The sequence below is a fragment of the Haemaphysalis longicornis genome, unplaced genomic scaffold (assembly GCF_048455015.1).
Source record: "Haemaphysalis longicornis isolate Haplotype H1 unplaced genomic scaffold, Haemaphysalis longicornis Haplotype H1 scaffold_13, whole genome shotgun sequence".
Lineage (NCBI taxonomy): Eukaryota > Metazoa > Arthropoda > Arachnida > Ixodida > Ixodidae > Haemaphysalis > Haemaphysalis longicornis.
In genome coordinates, this window is record NW_027526233.1 from 54,507,928 (window position 1) to 54,527,602 (window position 19,675).

Sequence of the window (19,675 nt, forward strand, 5' to 3'; positions counted from 1 at the left end):
TTACTGTCGGGCGCCACAACTTACTCCTCCCCTACAGCCTGCAGCCGGAAACCTCCCGATCCCTATTGGCGGGGACCGCGAACACAGGCGGCGCTACGAAGCCCGCCTCCGTGACGTCAGCTTAGGGATTCTCGCATTTGTCGTCTGCTTCACTCAGGCTTGCTCTCCCTACTGGTTCTTTGCGCTGGGTCAACGTCAGATGCTTGTCCGCACCAAATTTGGCGTGTGGGTAACTTTTTATTATAATAATAGGCTTAAAATCGCATACACTAACTCATGGTGTCAATTAAAGTATGGTTTTGGATACCGCTACGGGAGAAACATTGCCGGCGCCACCCCATTCCGTGCGAAGCCGGTTCTGAGCGTAGCGCGAAGAGTCGGAGTTTGGCGTCAGCTTCTCAAGTAAGCATTTGAACAAAAGGAACAGTAAGCTGCTAATAACCGACAACAGCGAAAATGGAAGACCAAAGCAAATTCAAGGCCCTCAGGGCTGTTGGCTTTGGCGGAAGGCATTACGATTCCCGGTAATCGTATGTAAGGTAAAACAGTTTTTGCGACCTTGCCGAGCGCTCAAACGTGTTTTGTCACATCACTTTACGTTGTCAAGGCATGGAAATTTGCCAGCATGCACTACAGACTGCAAAAACTGTAGGATGAGTTCCAAATACCCCGTGTGTATATACGCGCGTGCTGATTCTATACCAGGCATCTAACCAGTATGGAGGTTTATTGAGCAAAACGAGTCACGTCTTCGTTAAATTTATAGTAACACATATATGTTTAAGACCTGTATGGATATTTCGGAACATTTTGCGCAGCCATACCTTACCGAAATCTCGATATGCGTTATAGGAAAACTGCATTTAAGAGGAGGAGGGGCACGAAGGGGACGAGAGGAAAACTTTATTTAACAATAAAATTGATCTGGTAAGTCGGACGGGTCCTCATTCCAGGACAAGAGAGTAAAAGTAATTTTCTTCAAATCATAGAACGCCATCCCGAGTAGAATAGGATTTGTTCTTCGCGCCTGGAAGGGTTAAGGGCACAGGGTAAGCCCTATACTTTCCATGCATTTTTGGCCATTTTGAGATACATTTTTCTCGGCATCTAATAAAGGTATCTGCTTTAAGTATATATCATTTTCTTTCAAATTTTGTGCTCTTTTAACTGTACTAGAAATATGAACATTCTTAAAAAATTCAGTTTTTCATAATTTTTTGTCTGTTAGTACCTAAATTTTGGCATTATTTTAGTATTAAAATTGTGTACCAAAAAAACTCTTACGTGCATATTTTCAATTCTAGTACAGCAGGTGTGACAAGTTATGTAGATAACAGGGAAAAAAATCAGCTCGTTGTCTTGGAAGATATAGGAAATCATGGTACCTATGAAAAGATTGTTTTGAGATAATTGAGTTTAAGTTAAAAAAGAGGTGAAAAACAAGACTTTTTTGCCACCAACACCAATGGAGCCATTTATTCCAAAAGCACCAGCTTCATAATCACTGTCAAAGTCAGTTTTTTGCTTTTCACCCGGTCGTTTGTCCTTCCTTGACTATTTTGTGCACCCTAGTACAGATCTGTTCTCACAGTGTTTTGCTTGCGGTCAACCTCTTTAAGCCACTTGATGGTGGTGTTGCGCCAAGGGTTTGGTCTGAATGATTTCAAAATGCTGGCTCGTGCGTTGCTTCATCATTTAATAAACAAACAGCATCCAATGTTGCAATCATTAGAGTGTGAAGCCCAAAAAAATGTTTTTTGTGCGCAGCTTCGAAGGGCAAATGTGGAAAAAACGTGCGACAGGGTCTTTGGATTGCCGTCGCTGAAAAATCAGTTATGCAATGGTTGCTAAGCAATTTCTTAATACAGCTGGTTCCAGAAAAGCATTTTGATCTGAAACTGGAAGTTTTTTGATGAAAAAAATGACAATAAACCCTGAGAACATTCTTAAGAGGATGTGGGCACTTACTGCTTGCTTACGGGAAAACTGCTTTTTAGCGAGAAATAAGACTTTTTAATGCAAGTGCGAATATGGAAAATGTGCACAAAGACTTGAACTTCCGTAATTGCGAAGAAAAACAAAAAGTATTTTTTTTCAAAATTTCGCTTACCATGTACCCTTAAAAAGCAATAAAGAGCTACTTGTAATTCTTCTTCGGTTTCGATTCTTGTAATATATGCAGGTATCCTATTTATTACGTTAGTTAGCGAGTATATCATGCCTCCAACACCGTAATCATGTCATCATTGTTCGAGTTGAGAGTCAGTTCGTTATGATAACGATATAATTACGATAGAAATTCGGAGCACAAAAGCCGCCTTCGAATACTGTGGACCACGTCGTTTAGGGCGCAATCGCGGGGGCGTAGCACAGACCTTCTCATTGTATTTGCATGTGAATAAACAAAGCACGTTTCGGATATGCACCTTCTTGCACGCAGCCGTAATGAAAGCCAATTTGTGAAGAAGGGAATGTATGACATACAACATGAAGGAAGTATCCACATGACCTTTGTGAGCCTCCCAAACATCCCGAAACCTCCTAATAAGAAGTTGGTGACGGCGCAGAAAAATTCATGCTTTGGGCAGAAAAAAAGCAAGAAACATTAATCTGATACAAGACAACAATGAGAGAAACAGAAGAAAGCCGCTTTATTTCTTGCTGTGCGATGCGCGTGAAGAGGCCGCTGCTTCGTACGTAGCATTAAACTGTTGAGTCATCATAGGAGCATCTCAAAAATACTGCAGGGAAGCCTACGCATTTTGAATACTTATCGAAAAGCTCTGATCGCTGATCCTCAGGAATAAGCAAGAAAAGACGAGTTACACACGATCTTCTTACCAATACTCTGAAGAAAGATGTTTTCTATCTCTTCGTGAGTTGCAAACTTGTGGGGGATACAGCTTCAAATTATTCAGATGCGTCAGAAGCTGGCAAAATAACTTAGTCACGAGAAATACGCTTTTTAACGCACTACAGCAACGAAGCCGGTGATTTCTAGCCCAGGCACTGCTGCCCCTCACAAGTGGAGTGTTACAGACGACAGCGGCGCGAGTCCCTAAGCCGACGCCAGAGCCAGGGGGCGCCATTCAAACATCTCACCGCCAATAGTGGCGTGCGGGATCACGCCATACGCCCAGCCAATCATAGGCGCTATTTCCCTCCGGAGAAGGGAAACCGATGATAGCTCCTTCCGCATGCTCCGTTTCTCGCCACTTCAAGGTCGTCTGCGCAATGGTAAGGGCGCGCTTGGTTCGTTGCTCCAAAGAGTAGGCAGCCATAAACGAACGACAACGGCAGCGAGCCTGTGTACGTGCGCATGCTCTGCGAGCTAACCTTGACTTTCGGCACTTGGAAGGACTGCCCAAACGACAACGGCGACCCGGTGAGGGGGCTGTGCAATCAGGGGTTCAGCTTTTGGTTTGACAGGGATTTCACAAGTCATTGGTTTACGGTTTTACATGGTTGGGGAATATTCGCTTACACCCCTTTTCCTGTTAGGGAAGGGGGATTCGTTAGATATTTTCTGCCGCCTATATTCCCTCGTAAATACTGTGCCGCAGCATGCGGTGCTTGTAGGATTTCAAACTCATCAAACTAACAAATTAACTGCTACGCTGGTCAGCACGTAGGATCCCTGAAAACTACTCAACGTAGCTTTAGCGCAGTGAATGGTAGCCCGTTGAAGAAAATAGCCGATTATGCGATTACTTTTCTCTGTTTTATTACGCATAATGCATTTGTGAAACCTTATTACTTTATTGGAAGCTCACCGCATCGACAATTAAGGGAAATTAGACTCACCAAATTATTTTACTTGTTTTGCACATCACGGCGTGTCACTGGGATTGCACGCAACTCAGAAAGGCTACGCAGTGACTTTTCGAACTGGATAAAGGGATATTTTTAAGGGAATTGAAAGCGCCAAATACATGCGGTACATACTGCACAGCGTTCGAACCTAACGATCACCTTTGTACTACAACATGTAAGGGTGCGTGCTCCAAACCGGAACCGTTCTATGTAATCGCGCATCGCCTACAGGGCATTAATTCCAACCGTAAGACCGGTGCAAAAAATGATAGAAAACTGTGATGTTTAAATAACAAGGCAAAGTGCCACACTGTTTGAACAAACAGGGGTTCTGCAAACATTTCGGGTCTTTCACTAGGATTGAGAAGGTATCCCGAACCCAACACAGCCTAGAACTCGTTTCGTTGACTTTTGCCACCGTTTGTGCTATCGACTATGTTATAATTTTGAACCAAATATACAGGGTATGCGTCACTGCAGAGACTACTGCTCCAGGAAACATAACATACAGGCAGTAAAGGTAAAACCAGCTGCTGTGCGAGTTTCAACCCCCATCATCAATACACCATGCATATATATACTTGCTATTCTATTGCTCGGACATACCGAGATTTCAACCCTCTGAGAATTAGATTCAGGGGACCGCTCAGCGCATTCATTGTGCTAAGGGTTTATAACATGCAACCTCTCCGGATAGCCAGCGCTAATCTATCGGCCAATAAAAAGGAAGAAATGGTGAAGTACGTGCCCCGTACTCCATATATTGTGCTTCAAAGAAATGTATAGAAGCTCTTAACTTCGCGGTGCTATAGAAATAGTTTAGCTTGTCGCAGCACATCGAAGGAAAGGATGCGAATGCGTGTGTTTTGGTTTCTGTAATTTGAATGTCCTCTCACTTAGTGAGAGATTGTGAAATTTGCATTAAAAATCCTAAAACTATATGAAAAGAATAGCTGCGGCTCAGCTAAGAAAACCTTGGATATGCAAGCAAAAGCTTGCCTTAGTCTGATTGAGTCTTCGTTTCGCTTAGTTAACCTTTGATTTAGCTGTATTGCCGACCACATTTAAAAGCAGTTCGAGTGCATGCATCGCTCGCAGAAGACGTCCGGGCGAACGCAGTGTTCACCTAGAGAAACTCGGGGAACGCGGCGTTCATTCATAGCGAACGCACCGTTCCTCTTCGCAGGGTGCGAGGCGAGTCACGTTGCCTGAGACAACCCAGCGCCGCCTGCATGGGAGGCTGTGGGTTTGTTCGGCTGCCGATCAGCTGAACGGCCGCTGCCGGCGTGCGCCCGCAGAACGACTTAAAGCGGATCCTTGTGCGCAGCGCCGACAGCGGGCGCAGCGAATCACGCGACGAAGTTCGAGGGGAGTGTCGCCGGGGGTGCGTCTCCGGCCGAAAAGTCTCCTTCCACATACTCCGCGAAATAGCTGTACGAAAGGAGTAAAGCTTTGCTTTAAAACGTACAATGAATTGTCGTCAGTAGGATCTTCCATAGTTGAGTAGCCCTGTCACTCCTGCCTCGATTGTATCGGCATAATAAAATAGCCATCGATGCTGCCCATCATGTTATACATGCGCCGCATTACGAAGGGCACGATCCGGACCCTATCTGTTTTCCCCTTCCCCAAGGCAACTGAAAAATAAGCCTACCGGGTTATCTGTTCCACAATGCCGTCCTGAGAGAAAATCGTCCATCCAGGAATAATACCTGGTGTGAGAAGAGGCTACTAGACAACGTGGAACTTCGCGAGCCACCGGGCTGACTTCGCCCGACAGGCGAAACGGTCTGTCTACAGAACGTGACAGAAGAACTGCCAGCTATTTTAGAAAAAAATGGAGCTATACCTCCCGGCGGTGTGCACCCGTATGACGAACCACAACTACGCGACCGTTGTGAAGAAGTGTGAAGGCTACTGGATGGTTAGAGAAATTAACATGCGAGCACTATGTTTTAAGGCAAGAAACCCAGCAGAGCGGGACACTTTTGAGCGAATTTTGTTCGATGTGAAGAACAAAGCGCGGTTCTGCAATTCGGGACCTTGACTGAGTTTATGATAAACGGCCATATGTTAGTGGCAGCAGCAGTGACAGCCTGCGTGAGAAGCTCCTACGTGATAACTCACATATGTTGGCAAATGCTGAACATATCTGCATGACATCCAATCCCAAACAGCTGCCTCATAGAAAAGCTGAAAAGTTGCTTAAAAGCGGAAAGGTTGCTTAAACATGATCTATGCAATACTTTCCCTTTAGACAACTCGTTCCTGCTGATATGCCCTCGGGGAATCCAGCTGACCTAACGGATGACGTGCCTGATGGAATTATTGTCGAGGTCGATGCATTGAGTGGATTCAGTGACATCACGATGAAACGGCTCGCCGAAGAAAACCTGCAAAGATACTAGTCGCCACCGTGGATTACCGATACATGGAGAACTAAAGCCTGCAAAGTACCAATTTTCTGTTCAGAATGTTTCACTTAAAGGGAGCAGTGTAGCCATGAGAAGAGACACGATGGAACGCAGTCTTCAAGGACATGCTGAAACAATAACGAAAAAACTCAAGACGGGAAGTTTTTTTTTTTTTTTTTTTTTTGGGGGGGGGGGGGGGCTGGGTCTTCTAATCTACTGGTTGACCGCTTTCTAAGGTAGGCGTTCACAGAAAGAAGATTTACTAAAAACACTGCTGAAGACCACGCTGTGAGCCTTAACCTGCCAGCTACGTTTACAGTGCTGAAACATGCCCAAGCGCACATATCAACACCCATTTTCTATGGCTCGAAAGGGAATAAGTAGTGCTAGTAAAAAAATATCCTAGGATTTAAAACAGCTGATTGTCCCCAAATGGATCCAATGCCCTACAAGTTTGTTATGGAACACAAGAGATTTCTGTGTAGGATAAGGTAACATCCCTTACCGGTTTTCAACATTTCCACAAAGGATATTTAGTGGACAGCACCGGCAAAACACATGACGAAGCCATGCAATCGATAGCGGCAAAATTGTCAGGCCGGGCTTCCCACCACAACACAGCCCTAATAACTCAAGATGTCCCGCTTAAGTTACGAGATTGGCTTGACAAAGGCAGCCCCCATATCGTCTACTATACCATTTTAAGGTGTTTAACTGCCCTAGGATGTGGATTTCCGGCTAGGATTAGGAACACAGCTGTTGTAGGACGAGCCTTTTTGTAAGTCTGCCGTAGGTCGTGCGTGACGCAAGGTTAGAAGCAGGTTCTCAGACAAACCAATCGAGGGTGCAGTGATCATGCTGCCGCCTGCAGCGCGAATTCTGGTTCTCAGATGCACCGATGAAAAACGGAGTGGCCTCGCACCAGCAGCCTCGCATAAACTGGAGGCCTGATTCGCCGGCACAGGGCGCATAGGTTTGGAAGGGGTGGGTTTTAATCCTTCCCTTTAGGGGAAGGAGCCTTGAACCGGTGACGTTTAATTGGAGATTTTTTTGCTGAACAGCACAATTTGCGTGGCGACGGCACTGCCGTTCTCGGGCAAGCGCCCTTTGCCTTCGAGCCGACACAAGAAAAACCGAGCTCCGTTTTTTTTTATAGATATCGCTGGGACTGTACTGGGTTTCATTTTTTTCTTTTACTAGAAGGCTCTATTCGTACGGTAAGATAGCCATGAATACGGCGGATGATGTTATGTTAGAAACGAGCCATGCCCTTTCTCTTTTCCCCCTTCCTCAGGCCACGATTTTGAGCCACTGAAAGTAAACCTACGTGGTATTGCGTTCAACAATGCCATCGAGTGTATGAATCCGCCATGGAGTGACGTTCACACACGTACAGACCGCGACAGCCTTGTCTATAACACAAGATCGGCGTACCGTAAGCTGCACCGGCGACGCCGAACAGTTGCGCCGATTGCGACACCATGGGCCCTATTCTCGACTGCACAAATTGCCGGCATTTCGCTCATGTTTTTTTTGCGTAAGCACGACGTAAGCAATCAGTGACGTGCTGCACCTATAGCTATGACAAAATGCAGTGTAATTTGTCGAGTCACTCATAAAGATCGCTACCAAGGTATCAAATATTGCGCAAGAAAGATATAAAAACACTTGGCATGTACTATAAAAATTAAGACGGTAGCTGAGGCTGACAACAAAAACACAATTCTGGAGGTCAGAATTGGCGTCAACACCACAAGGCGATCGAGTAACGTTGATCCAAAATCGAGCGAAAGGCGGATGTCGAGCTAAAGAACATCACACAATTTTTTTACCGTATCTATTTATTTATTTCAATCGCTTTTAGTTACATAGCTGGGCTCTATGCTTCAATGCAAGCTTTGTTGCGTTATCACCTTCCCTGCCGCCACCGCCGCCACGCCATCGTCTGCTGCTATGTCACAAGTTTATGGCGTGATCACAGAAAAAGACGGCCGCGACAATCGCTTCTATGACACATAAGAGCAGCGAAGCGCTACGCCTGATAACCGAGGAGCGCACCGATGTGGCCGATTCACTCATTCGTCAAGCTCGACTGCAATCAGCGCTGTAATAAACTAAATAGTCAATTTTCATTGTTGTTTTTCTCTTGAGTTCGATCATGTGACCCAACAGCTTACTAGGACAAGTATGGACAAATGCCATGCATTGGGTTCTCTTTGTCATGGAGAGGCGTGTACTGCCCTCTTATGTTGCGGTTAGGCCAAACAAATAATTTTTATTTCATTGCCAAACATAAAAGCAAAATACTACATGTTATTTGTATGTTCCATGATCGCTGACTTGGGAGCAGTTGAAACTATAATTTGTTTCGGTAGGAAACATGCTTTAAACAGCGCGCATGCGAAACTGCGCCTGCTGCAAATTGCCGCACATTTCGCGGCGCCGTAAGCCGAGGCAATATTGTGCCCTATTTCGCTTGTATTTTGCGACAAAAACAGCCGCCATTTTCAAGCTGTGACGTAGCATTACGTCACTTTTACGCAGGCTGAAGTTGCCAATCGTTCCCGCCAACTGTTTAAATTACGTCACGCCTTCTCAGCCTATCACAGAGGAGGTGTGTATTACAAGCAGTATTGTTGTTGAATAGCAAAGACGGGCTTACGTTGTCATGTCCGCTGCATTTAGTCTGGTTTTTCATTGCCGGCTAAGAATTATGCGCCTTTAGTAACAAAAAATAAGGCAAACTTTCGAACTGGTGTCCGTAGACGACATGAAATGTCAAAATGACGACAGCACACACAACCGCTTTGTCAACCGGAAGCACGTGACCAAAATTGAAAGCCAATCAGAAAAGACTTCCAGAAAATTGCCTGAATTGCCGGCAATTTGTGCACTCGAGAATAGGGCCCCATGTTCAAGATAGCGTGCGTGTGCCCGTGCGCGGCCACCCTTATATGATCAGTTTGCCTTTGTCGGATGTTTTGGCCTCCGCGGTTACAAAGTATGCTTTGGCCATCGGGAGCGTTGTTGGCGGCACCGCTTGTGAGGCGCCGCCAATCGGCACGCGTCGCTGCTGCGTCAACGTTGCTGTCGTGCGTCTTCGCTCTGAAAAACTGCCGCGTCATGGTTCTGTCAAACTGCTACGTTTAATGGCCTGTTGCGGGATGCGAATTTATGCGCCGGTTTTGGTAGTTGGTCGCCAGCGGCGACGGTTGTATTTCCTAGAGCGGCATTTATGGTTCAAGTGGTCGTGCTTTGAGGTCAATGAGCGCTATGAACGGAGAGTGAGCGGAGGGTTATGCGGTATGGTGTTGCGTATCTCGCACAGAGGTAAAGGAGCTGCTGGAAAACAGCATTGTTATATTGCTAACTTTATTATATGGTAATATTAACCAATGTGATCAATGTAACTAACACAGCGAGAAAGTTTATATATCTAATAATGCAATGGACCTTCACAGCCCTTGAGCGAAAACCGGCAGTCATCAGGCGTCGTATAAAAAAGCCCCTAAACGCATCCGGGGAATTAAAGGAAATTAGCTGAAGCAGACAATGATTTAGATTTAGGCAATGACACTGCAAATTAGGAAGTATGAAAAAGCAAATTAAGAATAATACTTGTGATTTAAGTGACATCAAATTATGTAACAGGAACAAAATTTAATTAAGAACACAGGGGAAGTAACAACACTCGGTGTGACTTAAAAAGGGAATGAAGTAGAGGGATTTACGAGTGAATCAAGGTAAATTCAAGTTAATAAACATGAATCAAACTTAACTGACAGATTTTAAGCTGTGCTCTGGACAGCACGGTGGTTTGAGATAGGTGGCGAGGTCGTGGAAGTGCTAAGCGAATATATCTACTTCGGCCAAGTTGTGACCCCTGATCCCAACCATGAGGCAGAGGTAATTCGAAAGAAAAGAATGGGGTGGAGTGCATTTGGCAGGCATTCTCAGATAATGAATGGCAGCCTACCATTGTCCCCGAAGAAGAAGGTGTAGGACAGCTGCATCTTACCGGTACACACCTACGGGGCAGAAACCTGGAGCCTCACTAAGAGGGTTCAACTCAAATTGAGGACGACTCAGCGCGCAATGGAACGGAAGATGATAGGTGTAACATTAAGGGACAAGAAAAGAGCGGAGTGGGTCAGGGAACGAACGCGTGTTAATGGCATATCAGTAGAAATTAAGAAGAACTAGATGGGGCCAGGGCATTTATTGCGAAGACAAGATAACCGTTGGTTATTAAGGGTAAGAAAGTGGTTCCCTAGAGAAGCCAAGCGTGGCATGGGGCGGCAGAACGTTAGATGGGCAGATGAGTTAAAGAAGTTTGCGAGGATAAATTGGTCGCAGTTAGCGCAGAACGTGGGTAAGTGGAGATTAAAGGGGGAGGCCTTTGCCCTGCAGTAGACGTAGATAGGATGATGATGATTATGATGATGATGTTGATGATGATGATTATGATGATGATGATGAATATTATGATGGTGGTGGTGGTGTTAAGCTGTGCTAAGGTGAAACCAAGCGTAGTAAAAAGGAACACGAACAAAATGAAATTGTGAGGATGCAACACAACTAACCGTGAAAGTAGTGCATTAAGTTAGATAAAATGTACTTCCATGAACCCAAATAAATTCGCATGGACCGAAGTGAATTACGAAGGCAAGGCAATTGGAGACGAATCAATAAGAATTACGCGGAATCAAAATCAAATAACCTGGATCAAAGTAAATTAAGTAGGGTCACTGAATGAATTAATGTGTATCAAAGTGAATTAAGCTGAATTAAATTGAATGAACAGTAACCGAAGGGAAGAGAGATGGGCCGAAGCGAATCCCGATGAAAGACCATGCAAATTATTTAGAACTGATCTGAATTAGGAATAATCAGAATAAAGAAATTGGGTGGCAAAGTATCTCATGTTAGATAGAATTGAATGAACTGATAGCAATGCCAATCATATACGTCCGACTTCAGTAAAACGTAGACAGAGAAAATTAAGAAGAATCAATTTGTTTATTTTCTATAAGTCGCACCCTATAAGTCGCACCCATGGGTGCGACTTTTCTATAAGTCGCACTTATTCCACTTTTTTTCATCTAAATATACTCATTCATTCTGTTTAGGTCACTTTTTTTGCTCACACTTCACATTGATTCCTCTAATTTGCTGTCTACTTTCTAATTAAGTCGGTCGTTTTTTTATTGCATTGTTATCTGTTAATTTGTATTGTATCTAACATGGACTTCTTTGTTCCCAAAGTTGTTTCCTCTGAATCTTCCTAATTCAAATTAATTCATCTTAATTTCCTTTGTACTTCTTTCATATTCACTTCTGCGCATCTCAAAATACTATGGTTACTGTTGATTGAATTTATTTCAACGTAATTCACTACACGTTAATTTATTCAGTGATCCAATTTAATTTAATTTGATTGAGGTGATATAACTCTGATCACGCTTGATTCTCATTCTCTTCTCTCCATCTGCTTTGTCTTCGTAATTCACTTCGGTTCATGTGAAGTAAGTTGGGTTCATGTTAATTCATTTTATCTAAATTAATTCGCTTCTTTATTTATGGTTAGTTGCGTTAAATTCTCCCAATCTAATTTGCTACGTATTCATTTTTATTACCCATGGTTTTTTCTTAGCACACCTTGACATCTGTCAGGGAAATTCGATTCATCTTTATTAACTTGAAGTTTCCTTGATTCACACAGAAATCCACCAAATGTAATAGATTTTTGACTCGCAGTGATTCTTGTTATTTCCCCGTCTTTATACTTCACTTTTGTTCCTGTTACATAATTTGATGTCACTTAAATCACAAGTATTATTCTTAATTTGCTTTTTCATACTTCCTAATTTGCAGTGTCATCGCCTAAATCTAAATCATTGTCTGCTTCAGCTAATTTCCTTTAATTCCCCGGATGCGGTTAGGGGCTTTTTTATACGACGCCTGATGACTGCCGTTTTTTGCTCAAGGGCTGTGAAGGTCCATTGAATTATTAGACATATAAACTTTCTCGCTATCTTAGTTATATTGATCACATTGGTTCATTTTATCATATAATAAAGTTATCAATATAACAATGCTGTTTTCCAGCAGCTCTTTTTCCTCTGTGCGAGATACTCAACACCATCCCGCATAACCTTCCGCTGACGCTTTGTTCATAGCGCTGATTCACCTCAAAGCACGACCTCTTGCACCATAAAAGCCGCTTTAGGAAATACAACCGTCGCCGCTCTCTACAACTACCAAAACTGGCGCATAAATTCGCAGCCCCCAGCGCGCCATTACACGTAGGAGTTTGACCGAATCATTACGCGGCATTTTCTTCCGAGCGCAGACGCACGACAGGAGCGATGACGCAGCAGCGAGTCCGCCGAGCGGCGACCGCTCTGAGTCCGCCTCACGAGCGGAGAGGCCAACAGCGCTGACCACCAACTTCTCACGCCAAAGACAAGCTCAGTATAATAAAGTTTTGTCTCTCTCTCTATCTCTCCCGATACACCATGCACTGTAACCTCGGAGGCCAAAGCCGCCGGCATAGGCAACCTGATCATGACATGTCATGGTGGCGGCACGCGCACATGCATTTTATCTTGAACCCGGTGTCGCATCGCTGCCACTTATAGGCGCCGCCAGAGCATCGCGCTGCACGCCGATCGAGTGCTATAGACAAGGCTTTTGCGGTCTGTACGCTTTCGGCTCCGCTTCCCGCAACATATTTATGACACGGGAACAACATGACTGTAATTATTTCCCGATGCTCTACTAGCACCGCTGGCAAATTAACCAAAACAGGACCAAAGGTCGTCCGCTGTCGCTCGCAATAGTTCCTTTCGAGGTGAGTACAACGTCTAAGCTTAGGCAGGATGTAGAAACGTTATTAGACGTAGCAAGGTAACGAGTTGAGCTAGTTGGTTCACTTGCATCTTAGGGGACAGCGCAAAATAACAGCCACACAAACAATGAAGTGAACAGGACAGGCGCTTGTCCTGTTCGCTTCTTTCTTTCTGTACCTGTTATTTGGCGCTGTTCCCGAAAATTTATTAGATGTGTTGACATACCACGCCAAGCCACTAACTGACCTAAAACGTATCAAACAACTGCCATTCATAGAACGAATGCATATAATTAAGCTAGAAGGACGACTCACTATAAAAAGAAACGGGTATTGCAAAAACCTTGCCGCTGCAGGGCTTAGACCACAGGTAGTACTCACCAACGCCCGCCATTCCATGGTACAGGTCACCACTCGTCTAGAATCTAACTTAAGGTCAAATGACGGTTATGCTCTTTCGTTGTACCCCTTGGATACTAAGGCCAAAAAGCGAGGTTCTGTCTGCACTTTCTGAAAACAATTACAGGAATGTGCGAAACAAAGCATGAGATGGCACTGGTTACGTAAACGTAGTGGGGTCTTGTGCAACACACAGGATTCCCAAATATCGGCTGTAGAATAGAGGCGTGATGTACAACCAGTAATGGTTATTACATTGTTTTCTGCCGGTAGATACATCAAGTTTGTTGCTCTTTTTACCCAAGTCGCGGTCACAAATTCAAAATTGAACTACTGATTTATTTTCATAAGTAAAGTCTCTGTTGCTGAGAGAGCGTGGTATTGAGCCCTATATATCAAAGCGAGCAGCAGATCGGTGTAATTTCTCAGGCCTTGCTCCACTGCCGGTGTTTCCTTCGCTTATTCCATAGACGGAATCATAGTTTCTGGACACGTTGGATTACCTGCACCATGATTTTGTGCAGAATTGCGGCTGGGAGTATGGCTTGAGTTTTGCCGCCTTCTAGTTCGCATACGTTGGTAGGTCTTCGGCAGGCGATACATTTTTTTAACCTTCATAGTATTCTTTAGAAGTTGACATTTTGGCTTGTTCTCTTCCTTTCTTCTTGGGACTCTAATTCCTCACAGCCGATCTTTGCAAGATCTCTTATGGTGGTTTACGGACGTCGACAGAATTCTCTTTCTGGTATTGTTACCGCCGGAATGCCTTCCCTTCGCCTGATTTGAAAGCACGTTTTTCTCCATTGTTTCGCGCAGTAATAACGATTTCCAGGAGAAAATTCAAGTATTTTTGTTGATGACATAATAGTTAAGTGTCGACTGCTATCCATATGTAGCTGGTCGTCTGTTAGGGATCCGAACGTTCGTAGTAAGTGACGTTAACAATTTTATAATTATTTTTTGTTCACAAGTTCTCCATCTGTTCTTAACTAAGTGGTCAATCTGGGATTATTTCGTCCAATTTGAATTTTATCTCGATGATGGTTGCGGTAGATGATTCTGCGCTTTGCATTCCTTGGGTCAGATAGCCGACTATAATGATGTCTTCAACTTCCTCATCTACAGCTCTCAGGCACATTTTATGCTAAGTTAGCATTTCATTATAAAGAACCATGTTGTTGCGAGAAGGGGTTGGTACCTAAAGAGGCCGTTCTATTTCTTCGTAAGTGGGAGATCGTGAGGCGGCGGATGTCGTTTCGTCGTATATTTATCTCCTCCATATTGTCGCTGGGTCTCGCTGCGTTTCCGGCATATCCCTTAATACTGTTCAAGTTAGGAAATAAAATCTCGGCCAAGAAGCGCTCGTTAGTAGCGTCTTCTCACTGGCGGCAATCAATCGGTAGACAAGCATTAGCAGCTCACGGTACCATTGTTGCAATAAGAAGCAGTTGGCCCTAATTGTATACCTAACGCACTAATTGCTGCGACATTGGTTAGTTCTTCGAGCTAGCCACCAGTCGCTTGTCGCTGGACCATAGAAGCTCCGCCGTGCACTTCCAGTTGTCGTTCCTCGCTCGTCCTTTTTCAGCACTTCCTCAGCTGAAGCCTCACTTCCCACGTGGTGGTAACAAAACATCAACAAACAAACATGAAGGATTAGCTCGCGGCGTTGCTCCCCTCCGTCCTTGTAATGGTATATCTACCCTATTACGAAATAATGCTATTTACCAGGCAAATAGAGATCCCTCATCCGGTTTTAAAGATTTGAGCCGAACCACATCGTCGACCTTAGTCACCTAAAGTCGCCTTGGTATGCTATAGCAACCGTGGCTAACCATATTGTAGCCGAGTTGACCAATACGTGGTAGGCAAGTCGGCCAAAACCTTGGCCGAAATACCAAAGCACAATTTTTCACACGGCGGCTGGGTTGTGCCTTGGCCGAAATACCAAAGCACAATTTTTCACACGGCGGCTGGGTTGTGAGTTTTGGGTACGCACCTCCAAGCGATGCCTGGGATCACATCTGCCCCTTGGGCGTCGAAGGTTGTATGGCATGGCGGGTACTAGTTGCTATGTAGTTTTAGTGAAGCGAAAAAGTTGGCGGGAATCAGCCGCTTTCTTTGGTGTCCTTAGATGTCCGTATTACGGTTTTCGTCTTCTACGTGCGGGGCTGAGGTGTCGAGCAAATACGTCGGCGCTCTTCTAAAGAAAATTTGATTTGATCAAGAATATGCATTGTTTTCTGCGAAACCTATTGCGTACGCCAAGAGGGCACATCCCAGGTTATCTTCTCATGTAATATTTTCAACGCCAAAGGACGTATATACGATGTCCTTCAAGGATTTGTGGACGCCTTCTCATACGCCCTCCGTCTGGATGGTGCTTCATTGTATTTCGGGTGTCTTGCTTCAGTGAAACATTTCTTGGATCGAATAGGCGGGAAACACCATTTCCTATTGCGATAATACGACGTCAAGGGACTATGCTGTCTCTAAATTTGGTGTATCAAGAACTACGCGGCCTATTGGACAATCTTCTTCAAAAGAGCAGCCATTTCTGCGTACCATGTCAAAAGGGGAGCAGCGACAATTATCTCGTTTTTTGCCAGATTGTAGCGTAAGAAACGGGCCATGGAAGTCCATTCCAATCTGTTCGGATGTTCTTGGTGATGCACTAATGCGCTGTTGGAGTCTAGACGGTATCATTGGCGGCGTTTTGAGCCACTGGTAATCGTGGCATCTCCCGGCGCAGTGGTTGTTACGGGGCATGTCAGTCGAGGCAGGAAGAATTTGGTTCCTGCTATTTGGTAGGAAAAGGCTAAGTTTTCTTTGATTCCTGAGCACAATTTCTGTTGCGGCCGAGACACTGCGCTCGGAAAGTAAGCTCTCGCCACTCTCAACGGTAGGGCAGGATTTCACATTCCTATCTTGAGGAGGTAACATGGCCTACCGCCATCCTTCCAGCCACCCGTGATGCGCGAATTAGTTCCCGCGTCGTAGGTGAGTCGGCTAAGGAAATTATCTAGCTTGCTGCGAACGAATAAGAGCCCCGTTGATATTCAAAATATCTATCCCCAGAGTCGTGCCATCGGAATGGTTAACTATTATGACGAAGACAGCATGGAGCCGGGGTTGTTTAATGAAGACGATAGTCTTTATTGGGCTACTTAGAGCCAGACATTTTGGTCTCTCTGTAAGTATGTCTGTTTGTCTGTCTGTCTGTCTGTCTGTCTGTCTGTCTGTCTGTCTGTCTGTCTGTCTGTCTGTCTGTCTGTCTGTCTGTCTGTCTGTCTGTCTGTCTGTCTGTGACTCGATTCAGCCTCCCGAACAAAGTAAAATGTATACTGCGCTACAGTCTTATATACTCACAGCCAAATGAGAGCGTCTAAGCCCTTGTCAACTTTGTTGAACAAGAACAAGACATTACACAAATATAAGAAAGGAAATTAGTCACAATGGATATTTACACTGTTCCTTTATTACAAAACTTCTGAATGCTTGGTTTTTAGATAGCAATTGATATTCCACATATACTGCAGAAAACCGTCACCTGCCGTTGCCCGCGCCACCTCCTGGCGGTATATGAGAAATCACGCAGCAACAGCAAAGGGAGGTTGCACTAGCTAGGTTCTACGTTCTGCTTGGAACACACGTTGAGCAAGACAATGCGGTTCAATAAATTTTGAAGTCCCCCGCCTCGACTGCCCCGCGTCTTCGCCGTATTGCAGCGCTGCCATCGAGGAACCCCACCTGTAGCAGTGGAACGCGGTAAATTAAAATCGCCTTGAGCAAACCTTTATTGTGTTTACCTTGGAATGAGCGCGACAGAACAGGAACAGCATGACAAGTGAGCGGGAAAGCGAAGGGGGCTTTTCCTTGGCAAATGCCTGCCAAGACTATCGTCTTTTGACGACATTTGCAACCAAAGGAGCAAACAGGCGGCCAATTTTTACGATTCGCGACATCTAAGTTGCACTATGCATGAAGAGATTGCCTACTTCTTTGTGTATGAGCCTATTGTTTGCACTGGTACTTCCTCCGGAATCACTGCCTGCAGAAGGCTGTGCGAAATGAGCTTGCCGAGGCTAAAGGCGGGCGGCTCACGCGGCAAACATCAGCGTCGTAAGTGTTGGGGTTATCGCAGCCGAGATGGCAGCTGAAAAATTCCCAGTGCTTGCTGGAATTCTCCCGCATAATGCCCCTACCGCATGGACGCGAAATCACGCGTCGCACGAGCGTCCGTGTCGTTCGGCGGCACCTCCAGGACACGCAGGAGAAGATGAGTAACCACATAATACAGGTGAAGTGCCGCGTCAGCTTATGTGTCCACTTGCGTTGTGGTACACCTTTGTATGAACCCTGTGGTCCTGGTCAAGTTATTTGTCATCGTTTATGAGCAGTTATGTTTGCCTATCCAAATGCAGCTATCAGGTATCTACATCAGCAGAATAGACCACATTACTATAAAATACACATTAGGGCTAAATTAAGTAACAAGGAAAAGAACTTGCACGAAGCGCGTTTTTGTATATAATGCCGTAATTCATGCTGAGGGTTTAAGGCGATGGCTTGGAATACATTTCGCGGAATTTCAAAATTGAGCGGCAAACATACTTAGCAATGCATTTTAATGCATTGTTAAGCATGCTTGCCGGACAAATTTTGAAATGCTGCAAAATGTATTCGAAGTCGTCGTGAATTCTCAACATAAATAACTACATTATAAACAAAAACGCGCTTCACGCGACTTTTTTTCTTGCTAATGAATTTAGCTCTAATGGTATGTACCGACTGCATATTTATAAATTTAAATCACGGAGCAAAACAAAGTTCATCGCTGACATCTACGGAGGTGAAAGTCGAACGTCACATGCGTGTTTAAAGGCGAGGAACAAGAAAAACTGGTAAGAAAAACAACTGATGAAATCCTCACAGCAAAAACAAAAAGAAAACACAAGGGAGGTTTTGCCATGACTCGAACATGGACCTTTAAAACAGAAGGAAAAGAAAGAGGGCGACAATTCAGTATACTAACCAATTTCGTCCACAAATTTCTTTGGGCATGTCTAGTTTTGGCCGTATATGCAACATTCTGAGTATGACAACGCTTTTTTTTCAGGCGCTGATTATAGAGACGAGTACGATTGCACTCGTACTACACGTTATGCACCGAACGCTACATGATATAAGTCAAGAAAAGCTCCCACAGATCTCCGATCCACCCTACCCAAGACATGGTAACTACGAATAAAATTGAATGCGCCGCTTAAAATTTGGCGTTAAAAAGGCTTGTTCGCCACGTACCGATTTCGCAAAAAAGCCACATCATGCTGATACTACAAGTGATGTAGCAAGACCAACCTTATTTATTAAATAAAAACCAATCGCAAGTACCCAATCATTTTGATAGATTGCAAGCTCTTCCAGAATAGAACGCATTCTACCTATCATAAATAGCTTCAACACAGCTGATTGCGCAAGAGAAAAGGAAATGCATTGTTTTCTGCTGAAAGAAATGAACCCAAACCCCGAGATGGCACAGAAACCCGGACGCTTCCACCCGCTTTCCTGATTCTGAATCGACCCCGATATCTGCGAGCGTAAACGTCGCCGTTGCTCTGGCGTCAGCTCGCGTCTCATGCATTTTGGCGACGCGTGCTCCCGCTTGTCAACACCGCGCGATGTCAGAGCGTCAAAACACGGAACATAAGCTGCATGTGGTTGTGGCTTAACGCTCGCGAGCAAAGCAAGTTGTAGTTGAGTTGTCGTCGGGAAAAGATTTCTTAAGTAAGGGGATTCTTTGGCATCGTTGGGAAACGTTTCTGCTTTTGGGTGTCAATGATGTCGGCGTGAATGGCCGTGACGAGGCCAGCTTTCGTATCAGACATATTTTAGCGCATGTCGGCGGTAGGTTTCGTCGAAACATTGTTGGTATTCTTTTCGGCAACACCCTTTGGAAGCTATGGGCAAGCCATGTGATAAGGCGTTTTTTTCATACCTGCATCACGAACCTGATCTGATTTTTTTATTAATTCGTGTCAGGGTATGCTTGACGAAGAAGTTTTGTCGTCTTCTCAGTTATTGCGGGACCTTCTTCAGTAGGGTGTTCTATGCGCTTTCGTCGTGACAGCTCGGCATATGCCTTGGGAAATAATGTGGAAAACATTTTCAAACACTCAGTCTTGAATAGCTCCCTCAT